Here is a 13755-nt window from a genome sequence, read left to right as displayed (position 1 = left end):
AGAAAAAGTACACGCGGCGGGCAGGAGAAAAAAAACATATTGAAACATCATCTCTCATGTTGCGACCCGTCCCACCAATAAGGCCAGACAGCATGGAGCGGTATGAGCATGAGCACCGCCAGCACCCAAATGAAGTCGTTTGTAGTTTTAACAAACAATTAAACAGAACAAGCTCGCCTCGCGATCGGAATCGGGGTTGATCGTTCTTGGCGTGTGTGTGTGTTTGAAGCGGGAACCAAGAACCAACGCCGGTTCGCGATAGGATCTTTGGAAAGATCAACCCCAGCTTGGACGGGTTGGCAAAGCTCCCCTCATTTGCGGTTTGTTGAAAAGACCGGTTTCGTTTTGAATTTGGTTTGTTGTCTTCAACACCCACCCTTTATGGTGGCATTTGGGGTGAGGTAAGGGTTAGATTTGGAGGGCTTTAGGGGAATGAGTTCTAAGCTGCAACGCTAGAGCAAAAAGCACATTTATTTATCCCGATAGAGTGGATTTTTCGCATTCCGTATGCAATTTTCAATAAGCATCTTCTTTTCGAAGCCAGCAGCTAAACAAACATTGATTATTAATTTTTTTATGTTGACACATTTTTTTTGGGTTATGGGAACCGAATATTAGAAAAAGAAAGATAATGTAATATTGGCTTAAAATATGTTGTTAACTGTTAGTTATTAGCAATCAAACGGATTTATTCGTTTATTTGGTTTCAATGTTGGTCCTTCAACGTTTGTCGGTTAAAACTTTTAGTTTTATGTTGTAACATTTAAATTGTTTTTTCAATCAATATCGTTCCTATTCAATAGTGCATGCTACTTCACGGTTCTCCCGGTTTTTATCCAAAGTTTTTTCAAAGTAGTCATTTTGAAAATTTTTAAAATCGAACTGGTAAAGTTTGGGATGCATTTTTAATTTACTAGCAGAAGGTGTGCTGTCTCGCCTTCACGACGCTTATTAGAACACTCTCCCCTACCTCGTGCTGTGACAGACAAATGGGGAGAAAAAAAACGGATGATTATTTATACAGAACGTTTAGTGCTCATTATTTCGACAACTGCTGAAAGGCCACTGGGAACATAAGCCCAAAAAAAGGTAAAAACACCTGAATGTGCTCATAGAATGCGTCCAACGGGGGGTGGCTGGTGCCGATGGTGGGGTGAGTCGATGCCGACGAAACAAAAAGAGGAACTATACCGAGCACGGAGCGTTTGCGAGGTTGTGGCCACTCGCGGTGGAAAACAAGTGCCATCGAGCCGTCGTCGTTGTTTCCCTGGAGGGCAGCATCCGCGCAGAGTGATTATTAGCCGCAAGACGTGTTGATGATCAACTCGACATCTCACATCGGCCGGTCGGAAGTCGATTGAGGGAGGCAGTAAAAGGGGCTTCAAGCTTGGAAGCTGAAGCTGGAGTACCATGGGAAAGTCAAACAATCTAACCGTGGTCGGTACGGGGATGATGACGACACGAGAACCCTACGGGTGGTGCTCGACGGGCGGATGTGAGTGTGGCTGTATCGCTGGAGCGATGGGAGTGGGGGTGGGCGAAAGGGGGATACATGGCCGAGAAGCGGTTGCGTTGGTGTTGATTGATTTAATCATTCGATGGTGCAGAACTCGGGGTGTTTGGCGCACGGAAGCGAGACGGAGCGCAGCTTCCCGGTACTTTCCATCCCGAAGCGGAAGTCACTCTCCGCTACCTGCCTCACCTCTTCGCTGAAGGGGGGTGGTTTGCGAGGGATGATGCGAAATTGCTCAATGAATGCGCAATCTGAAGTGGCCAGGCTCCTCCACTGGCGGAGGTGAGTGAAGAAAAGTACTATTCGGGATGGGATCGGGCGTGCAAGAAGAAGAAGAACCAGGCAGGAGGAAAAGCGAAGTAGCGGCTGATGATGATGTTTAATGATAAAATTGTTTGCCATCGGGTACGCTTTGGTTGCGATTTTCGCTTGCTGAAACCCCCATCGTGTAGGCGCACGGACCGAATTTGGGAGGCCTCGTCGAGTGGAATGTTTGATTTTAATTTCCGAGCTTTTTGGATGAGAAAATTACGCTCCGGAGTGGAGTACGGGGAACCGATAGTTCTGGAGGTCAAGAATGGTGCGCTTTTACCCTAGCATCATTTTCTTTTGCGTAACGAATGGCATAATGTTGGATACGCCGTTCGATTGGCGTTTGGAAGGAAACGAATAATTTGTGTGTTCTTAGCCGTTAGCATTTTTAAGATGTTCGCTTCCTGCTTTCAGTTCCCGGGTGTTGGCAAGCGCATTAGTGAGGAACATTTCATTTCATTTTTCCACCCCAAACGCAATTTTCCGATCAAACAGACGCTACACAAGAATTCATTCTTTGTTATGCCTGAACGCGTCTTACAAGTCTTTCGAGGACAAACCGACAGTGTAGGCCCTCGTAGGACGACCTTGGTCTCAAGAATGGCGTTCTTAAGGCTGGAAGACAAACCCTACTCTGAATTCGTACTCTTGCACATCCTAGTGGAAGCGAGGTAAGCATATTTACAAGAACAAACATCCACGTGGTGTGGGAAACTTTTCAAGCGGACGACGCTCTAGGTCTATGCTTTTAAATACGTCGTCGATTAAGAATTCATAGGAATAAGGGGCAAGACTGTTGATTTGAGGATGGCTCGTACCGATCGGTTGTGTCGGCAAAACTTGACAGGACACGCTCCCCAAAACCGCGCAGGACAATGGTATCCGGATGGGAATAATGAAGGCATAATGGTTGCTAATTACATCGCCTTCGGTGCGTGCGGTCTAGCGATCGGTTTCCCTTTCAGAAAGGGACGAAACCTATAGAACTATTATTATTATTATTTGTTTTGTCGACTTTCGGTCCACAGTAATTTGTTTTTCTGATTCTTCAATGAACACTCCCGCGTGCCGACTTTTGTTCTTGAGAATTTGAATGTGATCGTCAATGGAACGCTTCGGTTGTGCTTTCGGAGAGTGCTTAAAGAAATGCTTCTCTAGATGACGGAATTGCTTCCGTCGACAGGGTGTTGCATTTTGTCAAGAAAATCAGCAACGCAGCTGCAACGCGATCGTTAAAAAAGGGTAAATCGGGTCTGAGAATAATAATCGGTTTATTTTGATTTCAGAAACACTCCCCTTCCCTTCAATTATTTTTCAATTTAGAAAAGGGGTTTACGAACAGCACAAACAATATTGCGTGTTTCTTTTGAAAATAATTCTATGGTGAAGGTAAATCATACAAATTCTTTCAATTGTCATTCAATGCTACATAACTCTTAACTTCAAAGCAGAGGCGGATTGAGAGTTTTAGGGGCCCCAAGCAGTTATAAGTTGAAGGACCCAAAACATGCAATGCGTTCACCATTCAATGTTTGTATTTCAAAATTTATAAAATTTCAACTTTTATTAAACCACACATTTTCAATAAAGGGGTCGAATTAAAGTACAATTTACCTTAATTTCATCGAAAAGTTTTCATTGCCACCAACCTGATCTTCATGCGACACCATGAATAACTTTCCAAGAGAATAATTTTCCACGAATACCATTTTCTATGAACCAAATCGACAAGCAGTTTATTTTAGTATTTGTTGAGGAGATTTTTAAAGGTGATTTAAATTTGACAATCAAAACTGTTTGACAAAAAAGTCACAAATAATGTTCAGGAAAATTACTATACTTGAAAATATGCAGGACATTACTTTTGCTTATCTATATCCATTATCCTTAACCTATTTTAAATTACGTTAATGCATCAATCTCCTATTTTAACAAGAAACCTAATCACACATTGGATAAAACAAGCAATTGTATTGCAAAATAATAATTCCAATATTAAAATAGGAAGGGAAATATTATAGAGTACGAGAAATGGCAAATGTCAGTCGAAGTAAATATTTGTGTAAGCCATTATGGCAATGCCAACCATATTTACGAACCAGTTTGGAGGTGACATTCGTCGGAACCACCTGAACTTGGAGTGTTGTAAAATTCATAAATAGGAGCTGAAATAAAGCTCTCTTCTACCGAAAAACACTTGGAAAAACCGCTAACTATACCGCTTGGAAAAAACTATACAGCTTGGAAAAATCTGGAAATTGTCAGAAAATCGCGCAAGAGCTTAATTAAAAAACAAAATGTGTCAAAAGGACGGCGCCCTCGAAACTTCTGGGCTTCAAGCAGGTGCTTAGTTTTCTTACTCTATGATCCGCCTCTGCTTTAATGTCACGGAAAATTCATGTTAAATCATAACAAATGCGAAAGTAATACTCAGGGCTTCAAAACTAACTTATACTAAAACTAAAACTAACTTTAGGAACAATTTCAATTGGATGGACAATTAGTTTCTTTACATTAAATTCCAAATTGTTACGAATCTTTCGTTTAAATTTATTCAACAACCAAATAGAATATACATTTTTTGGCAAAAGCCTATCAAACGAACATAGTGTAACACAAAATAAAGGCTAATCATTATCATTACACACAAATCGACATTTTAAAAGTTGGACGGTTTATTTCACAGTATATCAATTACTCATGTCATGGTCCAATTCTTTCACACAAAGTAAGTTTCAAAATTTCCTATAAAACAAGTTGCTTCCACGATGAGGTGTTTAATTTTTATTCAAACGAGCTCATGTAAGACATAATTGACTATTAGCGTGAACATGCACAACAATGCTGGCAGTTGTGAAAAATAACCATCAGGTCCAATGGAAGAAATGGTTCCGCGAGCCGGTGTTTCATACGCCTAACCGTGTCCAGCCGACCTGCATCTATTAGCATAGTAATATTTTCGATTAATTTCGTGCTGCCACATCTTCCACATCGCCGACTCGATCGAACGCTCGATCGCCTTTCGATCACAATGCGGCGGAGCATAATTTGTAGTGCGAAAATAATTAAGATTCAACCGCAACGGATGTGTCCGCGGGCCCGATGGAAACAAATCGCCGTTTAATCACACCAACTCGGCCTGGAGAGGGCCCCCGAGGCATCCCAATTTTCCAACCGGCTGTTTCGGCGCTTTCCCTAATTCCGCTCGCGTCTTCGCCTTCGCCGGCGACTAATGAACCTAAAATCAATTCTGCTGCCTCCACCATCGCCAGCCGATCCAAGGCGATCGGTACGAACGGACTCCAATGCGTTTTTTTTCAGTTTTGCTGCTCGCTCTCATAATTGGTCTGCGCACTGGCCAAAAATGCCTCACTAAATCAAAATGATGCGCAAGAAAAAAGAAACACATACACACACTGATACACCAACCTACAACAACCTGAAATACACCGTCGAAAGGATCAACAGGTCTTTGGAGTGCAGTTGGTTCGCTTTCGGTTAAATTTGATTGAATATCCATTCCGCGCCCCGACGGCGTACAACGATCGCGGTGTAGCGAAATGTAGAAACTTATTAAATCCGGCCCATCCCCATTGTCAAATTGTGCTCCTAATTTATGTGCAGCAGCCGAGCAGCAGCATCGAACGAAACACGGTACCGAACATTTTTGAGCTAATTTTGTTACGGATAGTTTGTTTCTGCCTTGCTGGCCTTGTTTTATTGCTCAAGTTCCTTCATCGTTTTCTACCCTGGCGCGAGTTGCTAGTGATGCAAAGTTTTATTTTCCTTTTGCAATAATTTCTTGTTGAAAAAAGTAATAAACCAGACCACAAACAGATCGCGAAACTGTAAAACAAGAGCCAAAATACAAGACACATCTGCACGTGTGTTTGGGTGGAATGAATGGAAGACAAATGCGTCACTGTGCATCGATCTTTCCTCAACAAATGCAACGCTCTGCCTCAACCTTTTTTAAAAATGTGGACAACGAGGTAGTTGAAGATACATTCTAATATGCAAAAAGACGGATGCAATGAAATAAAAGAGAAAAAACAAAACAAACTTTGAACGATGATTTACATACTTAAATTTAAAATCTTGTTCTCGATTTAATCGGAATTTGTTAAAAGATGTTTACAAATCAGGAAAATAAATGTACAGAGGAATGACTTAATTTTAAATAAAAAAGTAAGAAAACTGGCTTAAAACGAAACTGTTGGAGTCATGGTTTTTTTTGTTTTCGAATATGTTTCTCTAACGTCAATGCTGGTTGGGTGCTCACTCGAAATTCGATAAATGGTCGACCGTAAACAAAAGTCTTGTTTAAATTAAAAATAAAACCGATCAAGCATGAGAAACTTTGAAACATGATTTACATTTTTCCATTTTTTCTCAAGTTCAAAATTTTGTTAACAAGCTCGTCAAATATAAAAGAAATGTTACAAGTTTTTTAAAAACTGTTGTAGTCTTGTTAATTTTAACTTCGAGAAAATATTTGGCTAATATAGATATCGCTGGTAGTGGTCATGTTGCATTTTAGAAATCAATGAATAATCGAACATAAACAAAGATTGTACAAAAAGCCGAAAATTTCCATTCCCATTCCATTGCATCCCTTTTTTCGCTGCATTCCAAATGCAGAACAAGGGGCAGGTGACCACCGGGAACATCGCAGAGCTTAAAAGTAGTGCATCAAATGGATGAAGAAATACACAAAGTATCATAGAATGGCCATAAAAACCGTCTGGAACCTGGTGGTCGGTGAACAAGAAGCACACGAAAAGATCCCTCCTCAGACGCTCTACCAAAGCGTTAACATGAAGCGCGCCCAGAGTGCCAAAACAAAGCCAAACCTCGTCAGCATCAACATCGTTTCGTTTTCGGCGTCGCTCGTCAGTGCAGTTTCAATCCCATTTTCTCTTCCCGCGCTAATTCGCGAAACTTCGCATCCTGTCCTGGTGGCTGATCCCGGTTTATTTTTTTTTTCTTTTTCCCGTCCCATTCCACGCTCCTTGAGCATTTTTGTTCTTGAATTCGCGCTCGCCTTTTGTCGTCAGCCGGTTAGCGCGGATCGAACGCGACCAACATTCCGGCGTCACAGCCCCGCGGGTTTTGTTCTTCTTCACCGGATGGACGCCAGCCGCAAATATATACGCCATCTCCCCGAGCAGGAACGTTCTCACCGAACCGGGGCGGATATTGGATTCGGCCGAACCGAACTCGATCGCGAACGCGTTTTAATGTTCGCCTACCACCACCGGATCTGCGGTGAGTGGATCTGAAAACCCCCGTTCACCTACACCCCCTCGTAAGGGACGATGGGATATGGGCAGGGGCGAGCATAAAAATTCACATTTTATTCTCGCCTCCCGACGAATCGATTATAATTGGATTTCTTCGCTTTTCGCTGGATTGCAGGCGGCCCGTCCGGCCGAGGTTGTTTCCCGCGGTAACTCGCTACGGTTGTCGGTTTGGTTAGCTACCTTCGTTTGAACATTGACAAAGAAGTAGATCAATCTGGTTGGTCGGTGACAGTGTGGGACAAACGAGTTGGCAATGGTGAAGAGGGCTGAGGCGAGATCGATTTAATTAAATTAAAAATATTATTGTTTGTGTGGCACATTTACAGCTTGTGTGTCTATCATAAACATTTCTTGTTATGTCCTCAAAGAGATATACAACTAAATGGAAATATCTCAATCATATCTACGTCACTTTCGGTCGCTGTTGAATATATTTTTGAACAAAATTTCGTTGCATTTCCAGTTGAGTAACTCAAATAGACAAATTAATTTACTTATTCGCGTAAATTGTGAGTTTTGATGAACTGCAAATACCTTTGGTGCTTAATTATTCATTTAAGTACTAATCTTAACCTAGTTGTACTTTCATAACGTTCGGCTACAGGATGCCTTATTAAAGATTCTTGATAAGTTTTTGATAATTTCTTCTAAATTTATGTGAATCAGTTTTAAAATTTTGTTCTCTTTTGAATGATTGAACAAAATAAAAAACTGAGATCCCGAATACTTACTTGAATATCATTCTATTCTCATGTGCATCCATTGACCAATTCTTTGAATTTTATGTTGCATGATTGTTAAATGAAGATGATATGATAAATTTTTAGTTGCATGATTATTATCATTTGTTCGGAGCAAGTTGAAAAATAACTTTCTAATAATGAACATATAATTTTATAATCTATGTTCCCTTCCCCTTAGTAGAAAGGCCTTACATTATCCATTATCAAATTATTTATCAGAATACACTTTTTATACACTTATTTCTTTGAAGAAATGTTTTCTGTCAGAAAGATATGTTAGCTTCGGAACGTTGTCTGCGTCAGCAATATCTGACGTTTTACAGCGATCTTCATAATGAGGCGACCAATGGCATTACACCGACAGTGTCGCGACTTCTAACGACCATGTGCTCATTCTGGCCAGGGCAGGATCCGTTCTCGTCAACGATGACGAACGGGAAGCAGGATTTACGACATCAAACAAGTTCCTGATGGAAATATTAACAAAATGTAAAATAGGAGTGGCACGAGAAAAATGATAAAAAATGACGAAAGAAGCGTTAAAAAAGGCGCAAAAGATGAAGGTGCAATGTAAGATGGAATAAAAATCGGCACCGACCGGACGAGATGGAAAAGCGTAAGCATATGTTTACCAACCGCTGGGGAGGGAGATTTTTCTCGATCGCGATCCATGCATACTTTACCCGCGACGAGGTTCATCTTTTTTTCCGACGCTCCGATTGTTGATTACACGGACGGGATGGGATGATTGCGGGATGGAGAAAGAATGCCAGATTCTTGAAAGCCCCAAACGAGCGACCACGTGGTGCAGGAAGCGAGTGGAAAAGGAATCGCATCAATCCAATTGACTGCCGCGGAAAGTGCACCAGTTCTGTCCTCCGAGCGCAACCCGCAAGACTGCATTCTACTCGGCATCTTCGTCATCGTCGTCGTCAACCGTCGTCAGCATGATTATGTGGCCCTTATCGAGCGCACGCGGGGAACGGGTTGATGTTTTAAGTTGATCCTTTGACGATTACGGTGCATTTACTCGGAGCTTCCTCCCGATGCCAGCCGTCTGGATAATGAAATGGATCTCCGATCCAATCCACCAATCAGGCGGGGAACGATGACGGGTTGAGGGGGAAGACGGTCCCGGCTTCACTTTTGCAATTTCGCTTCTGCACATTTCAGTTATTTTCTTTTCGAAGAGAGTTGCAATCTTCAGGGAAAGATCGGCCAAAGGAGGTAAAATTGAAGTAGCTCATTTCAACCCGTTCCGTTCGATTTCGTGGAATTCGATCGGTCTGTTTTTTGTCCCCACTTCGATACGCGAATTTATTCCCTCTAATAGAAACTTTAGTGTACCATTATTTAATTTCAGCATCCGTTTTTTTTCTTCTACCAGCTGGAGTCCTGTGGAAAAGCTGCTTCCTTTGCCGGTTTCAATGCAGTAGAAGCCGGGGAAAACTTTTCAGCTTCTTGCCCTCGCGAAGTGGAATGTTTTTCTCTAGTGAGTACCGGGGACTTATCCTTGGTGCCGCGTTTTCCGCCCGACCGGAAACTACTTTGGATGCTTTTTCTTCTCTCTCAAATATCGAAAACCCACCAGGTATGTCATTGAAATGGTGCAATTGTGCAGAAACATGCACGATGGGGGGAATGCGAAAAAAAAGACTCAGACCTGAACTCAAACTTTTACGCCATCGATGCACCATATTTTCCTTCCCCGACTAGAGGTGCATCTGCTCTGGAACTCACCCTTACCAGTAGGCTAAACAATTTAGAAAAGAAGCGGAATCGTAATGAGGAATCGAAATGAATTTAGTTGGAGCTCTTTTTGAGGCACCAGGGAAAAGGACAACAAATACAACTGCACAGGTCGGGGTGGTTGGGAAACGGATAACACACTCCCCGGCCGGAGTGTGGTGTGCTAGAGATAAAAAAGTTTTCCTGCGAATATGTGAGTATTTTTGCAAACATTTTTTGAGACCATTTATTTTTCTTCCGTTGTCTAGAGCCCCACCAGAAAGTATGATGGAGAAAGGATGCGCAGACCCCGCTCGAACAGCAACATCTGGCGAGTTGTGTGGGATTTTAAAGTTTTTATTTATCCACAAAACACGATTTAAAAATGGGCTGCAAATGAAAATGAAGTAAAAAAAAAGGAAACGAAACATGAAACACACGGACACAGTCGATTAAAATATTGTGCTCGCGGGCACCAACCGATCGTACTTATGTGCGTTTTTATTTTACTCTAGGGCTTGCGCGCTGCGTTGCATTGAAGTGTTGGGAAAAGGAAGCAAAGAAATGGAAATTAAGACAAAAACAAACTGAAATTAAACGTTCTATCTTTTGAAAGTAATAAAAAAAAACACACACACACACACACACTCAATGCTACCTCCTCCTCCGGAATGTCTTGAACATCCCACAAACAAACCAACCGAGGCCGCTGGTTGGTTTTTCTTATGCGAACATTGGACAAGAAATTGACCTCCGAGTTGGAAGCAGCTGGCTTCTGAACGCTGAGACGAGCTATAAGCTACTTCCTTGGGCGTTTGTGGTCCAAGGAAATGCGTCCCGAGAGGAGAGAGAACTGAAAAAAAAACTCCCGAGAGGACCTGAAGCACCGTGAAGTGCTGCCGGCTCGCAACGGGGTTGAAGTTTCATTATTTATTCTCTTTGATTTTGCCCTTTTTCGCGCATTTCGCGATCGGGGGGCCGATTTGGGGCTTCGTTGCTTTTCCGTTCCGTTTTGCGGGCGCAAGGATTCCCTCGCTCGCCGAGGACGACGATGCCATTCGGAAGGTATAATTTTCGCCGTGTGCCCACTTCTCGACTTTTCAGTGCTGCAGCCCGGAGGGGAAAACTTGACCGGGACTTGATTAAGCTTCTCTGCGGCAAGGAAAAAAAGGGGCCAAGGATGAAAAGGGGAGAGACCCTTGCAAGTGCCAGGCCGGTGTGGAAACGGTTTGGAATGACGAGAGCCCAAGCCAAATGGCAATTGAATTTAGTGTTTCCGATGCCGCTTGATGCGAAACCGTTTGGTTTAGGGTTGATCTTGAGAGAGGGAAATGGAAAAAGAAATGGAATCGAAAACCAAAATGCATGGCATTGTCCGTCCGGATGCACATTCATCAAGGAGCTGTCAGGGTACGACGGTGTGCGTGTAGCTGCGTGTGTGTGTGGGGGTATCTGGTGGGGAATTTTTCGAATTCATTTCAATTTTGTTATTCACGTGTTGCTTTTCCCCGCATTGTCGATCTTACCGATCTTGGGGTCCTGAATATCGGTCGATCGGTTTCCGCTGCACAGTTTCGACAGGACAGGATATGTAGGATGCATACATCAGTCCTCGTTCGAACGGAATCATCCGAATTGGGTAATGCATTCGGTGAGTTTGCGAACGTGCAGAACCTGGGTCCGGGAAGCGTTTGCTACCAACACTGATCGATCAAACGGTTGATGGATTAACGGCGACGATGGATGACATTTGAAAGTCAAATGCTGCGGTGGATTGTTCTCTGAAGGATTTGTCGCTACGTTCAAAAAGCGAACGGGAGGAGCGCGGGACGATGTGTGTGTGTGTGTGTGTGTGAGAGAGAGGTTTTTTCGGGAAATATTTTCGTCAACCACAATCCGGTCGGTCGGTTCAAAGAGGAGCAAAAACTGCTGCCATCGGGAGCTAGCTTAATTGACAATATTTTAGACAACACCACACACGCAAGCCATTGTATGGAAACATGCGTGACTCGTTGATCCTTTGAAGCCGGTGGAATGATTTGAAGCTGCCAGTTTTGATTGGGCTGCTGGTTAAAATTCTGATTCGGGTGATTGCAAACGTGGGGGGAGAATGTTTTCTGTTTGGTTTAATCCGCTTGTTGAAGACAAGTATCGTGGCATTCAACGGCTTTCGTTTGAACGATTCAATGCAAAACGAGTTGTTTTTGGGTATTTATAAGGTGAATTTCAAGAAGCTATGTTTTGATCAAACATAGGCAGGTTTTGGTCAGGATTACTTGGTTTCGATCTGAACAGTTCCGCTAAAATGAATAATTATTAAGAGATTGATTTGTTTGGTCCAATAATACATGAATAACAACTGAACATTGATTTGAAATTTATTTGGAAACAATATTGCATAAATAAATATTGAAAATGTAATTAATTTTATGCGGTAACAGATTGATCATCGTCTCTCCTAAACAGTTATGTATTTAACACGTTTGAACATTTCGTTTACATCCTTACTTTTATTTAAAGTTTTAATAGTGAACTTAAACCTTTATGAGACTTTCAATGTTTATACCATTTTTCATTATCTCTATTTCTCAAAGAGAAAATTATTCTTCTCATATTTTCTTTTAACTCTGGCTAGGTGAGTTAATGTTATTTTAAATAATTAGGAGAAAAGAAGAAAAATCATTTCATTTTATCTCGGTTCTATCTAATACTGATTAGAGTTCGTGATTCTAGATTCTCTTATTCAGGTTTAGCTTTATTCAATTAAATTATGTCAAATAGAACTACCAGCAATGATAGTGAAAAAGGAAGAATCCTGTTGCAAAAGATGTTAATTTCTTGTTTACTGGCAATTATGGCGCATTTCAGATAAATCTTCTGATTTGTAGGTTGTTGGAACTACCGATGCATCCGATCTGCATTATTTTTGAAATTTATGTTTGGTTTAATTTTCATTTGACATTGAAATTGTTATCCTACGAAAATGTTTTGGCACTATCCTAATAATTACTTATTTAGGAACGATCCTACTATTTCTCTTAAATTATTTTAATTCACCTTAAAAATAAAATGATCAAATATTTTTGGCAAACAGAAATTCTATCAATCTCGTTTTCTCAAGTAAAGTTTAACCTCACACCATGATTTCAAGAATTTAATTACAATTACATACAAACTTTCAATCACATTTTCTATTATTACTACTGAAGGGACTTTCGTCTGCACTTGTTCGGTTGCTTTTAAATTAATGAATTATGGCTCGTTTGCCTAATGAAATAATCCATTTTGCTAACAATCCATTTCTTGAATCCATGAAACACGCTAAACTGCACAAAAATTCATCAAAATATAAAGGCAGATTGTACTAAATTTTATGAATTATTTCTTTTTTTAAAGAAATTTTGACACCTTACGGTACAATGTATAAAATTTTGCCCGGTAACGGATAAGTATCATATGTATCGTTGAATTGTGATACATTTACTCACAATTTTTAAAGTTGAGCATTATTTTCATTCTAAATTGAACACCATATTGAATGTTTCCTGCGCATGGTGGCAGCTTTAGGTTCATGTAGCATATTAAATTTGATACGGAGGATATTTATTTCACCTTTCCGCCAGCTGCGCTTCGAGGAGTAGTTTGAAGCAACCGTCACAATTGAAGCACGCGTTTCCGAATGTCGAAACCAACGACAAGCATCGGAAATGTCCGCAAGATGTTCCACAAATGAATTGGTGTTACACGCGTCCAGTCCTGAAAAAAAGGAAACTGATCCAAGACGTAAATGCACATCCGTTCAGTTGTTGCTTTTACAGGTCAGGAAGATTCAAACAGTTATCCCGAAAACCGGGGGCTCATTACGCGGAGTGGAACGTTTCCCAAGAACCGAAGACACTCGCGCCCCAATGGCACCTTGCGAGGGTCCTTTTCGGTCGTTGTTCTAACAACCGGTACGCTCGGTACGGTCATTATTCGCACGATAAACTGTGCCGGAAATAGCCGGTGCAATCATTTCAATTTGCATCTCCCAGTGCACGTGTGTCTTTTGTGAGCGCTGGTAGCGCCAAGGCATGGCGAAAAACCTGAAAGTCCTCAGCGCAGCGACGTCGGTGACGAAGACGACGACGGCGTCGACGACGACGATGACGACGAC

The sequence above is a fragment of the Anopheles coustani genome, chromosome 3 (genome assembly GCF_943734705.1).
Source record: "Anopheles coustani chromosome 3, idAnoCousDA_361_x.2, whole genome shotgun sequence".
NCBI classification, from domain to species: domain Eukaryota; kingdom Metazoa; phylum Arthropoda; class Insecta; order Diptera; family Culicidae; genus Anopheles; species Anopheles coustani.
This window is presented reverse-complemented; position numbering follows the sequence as displayed.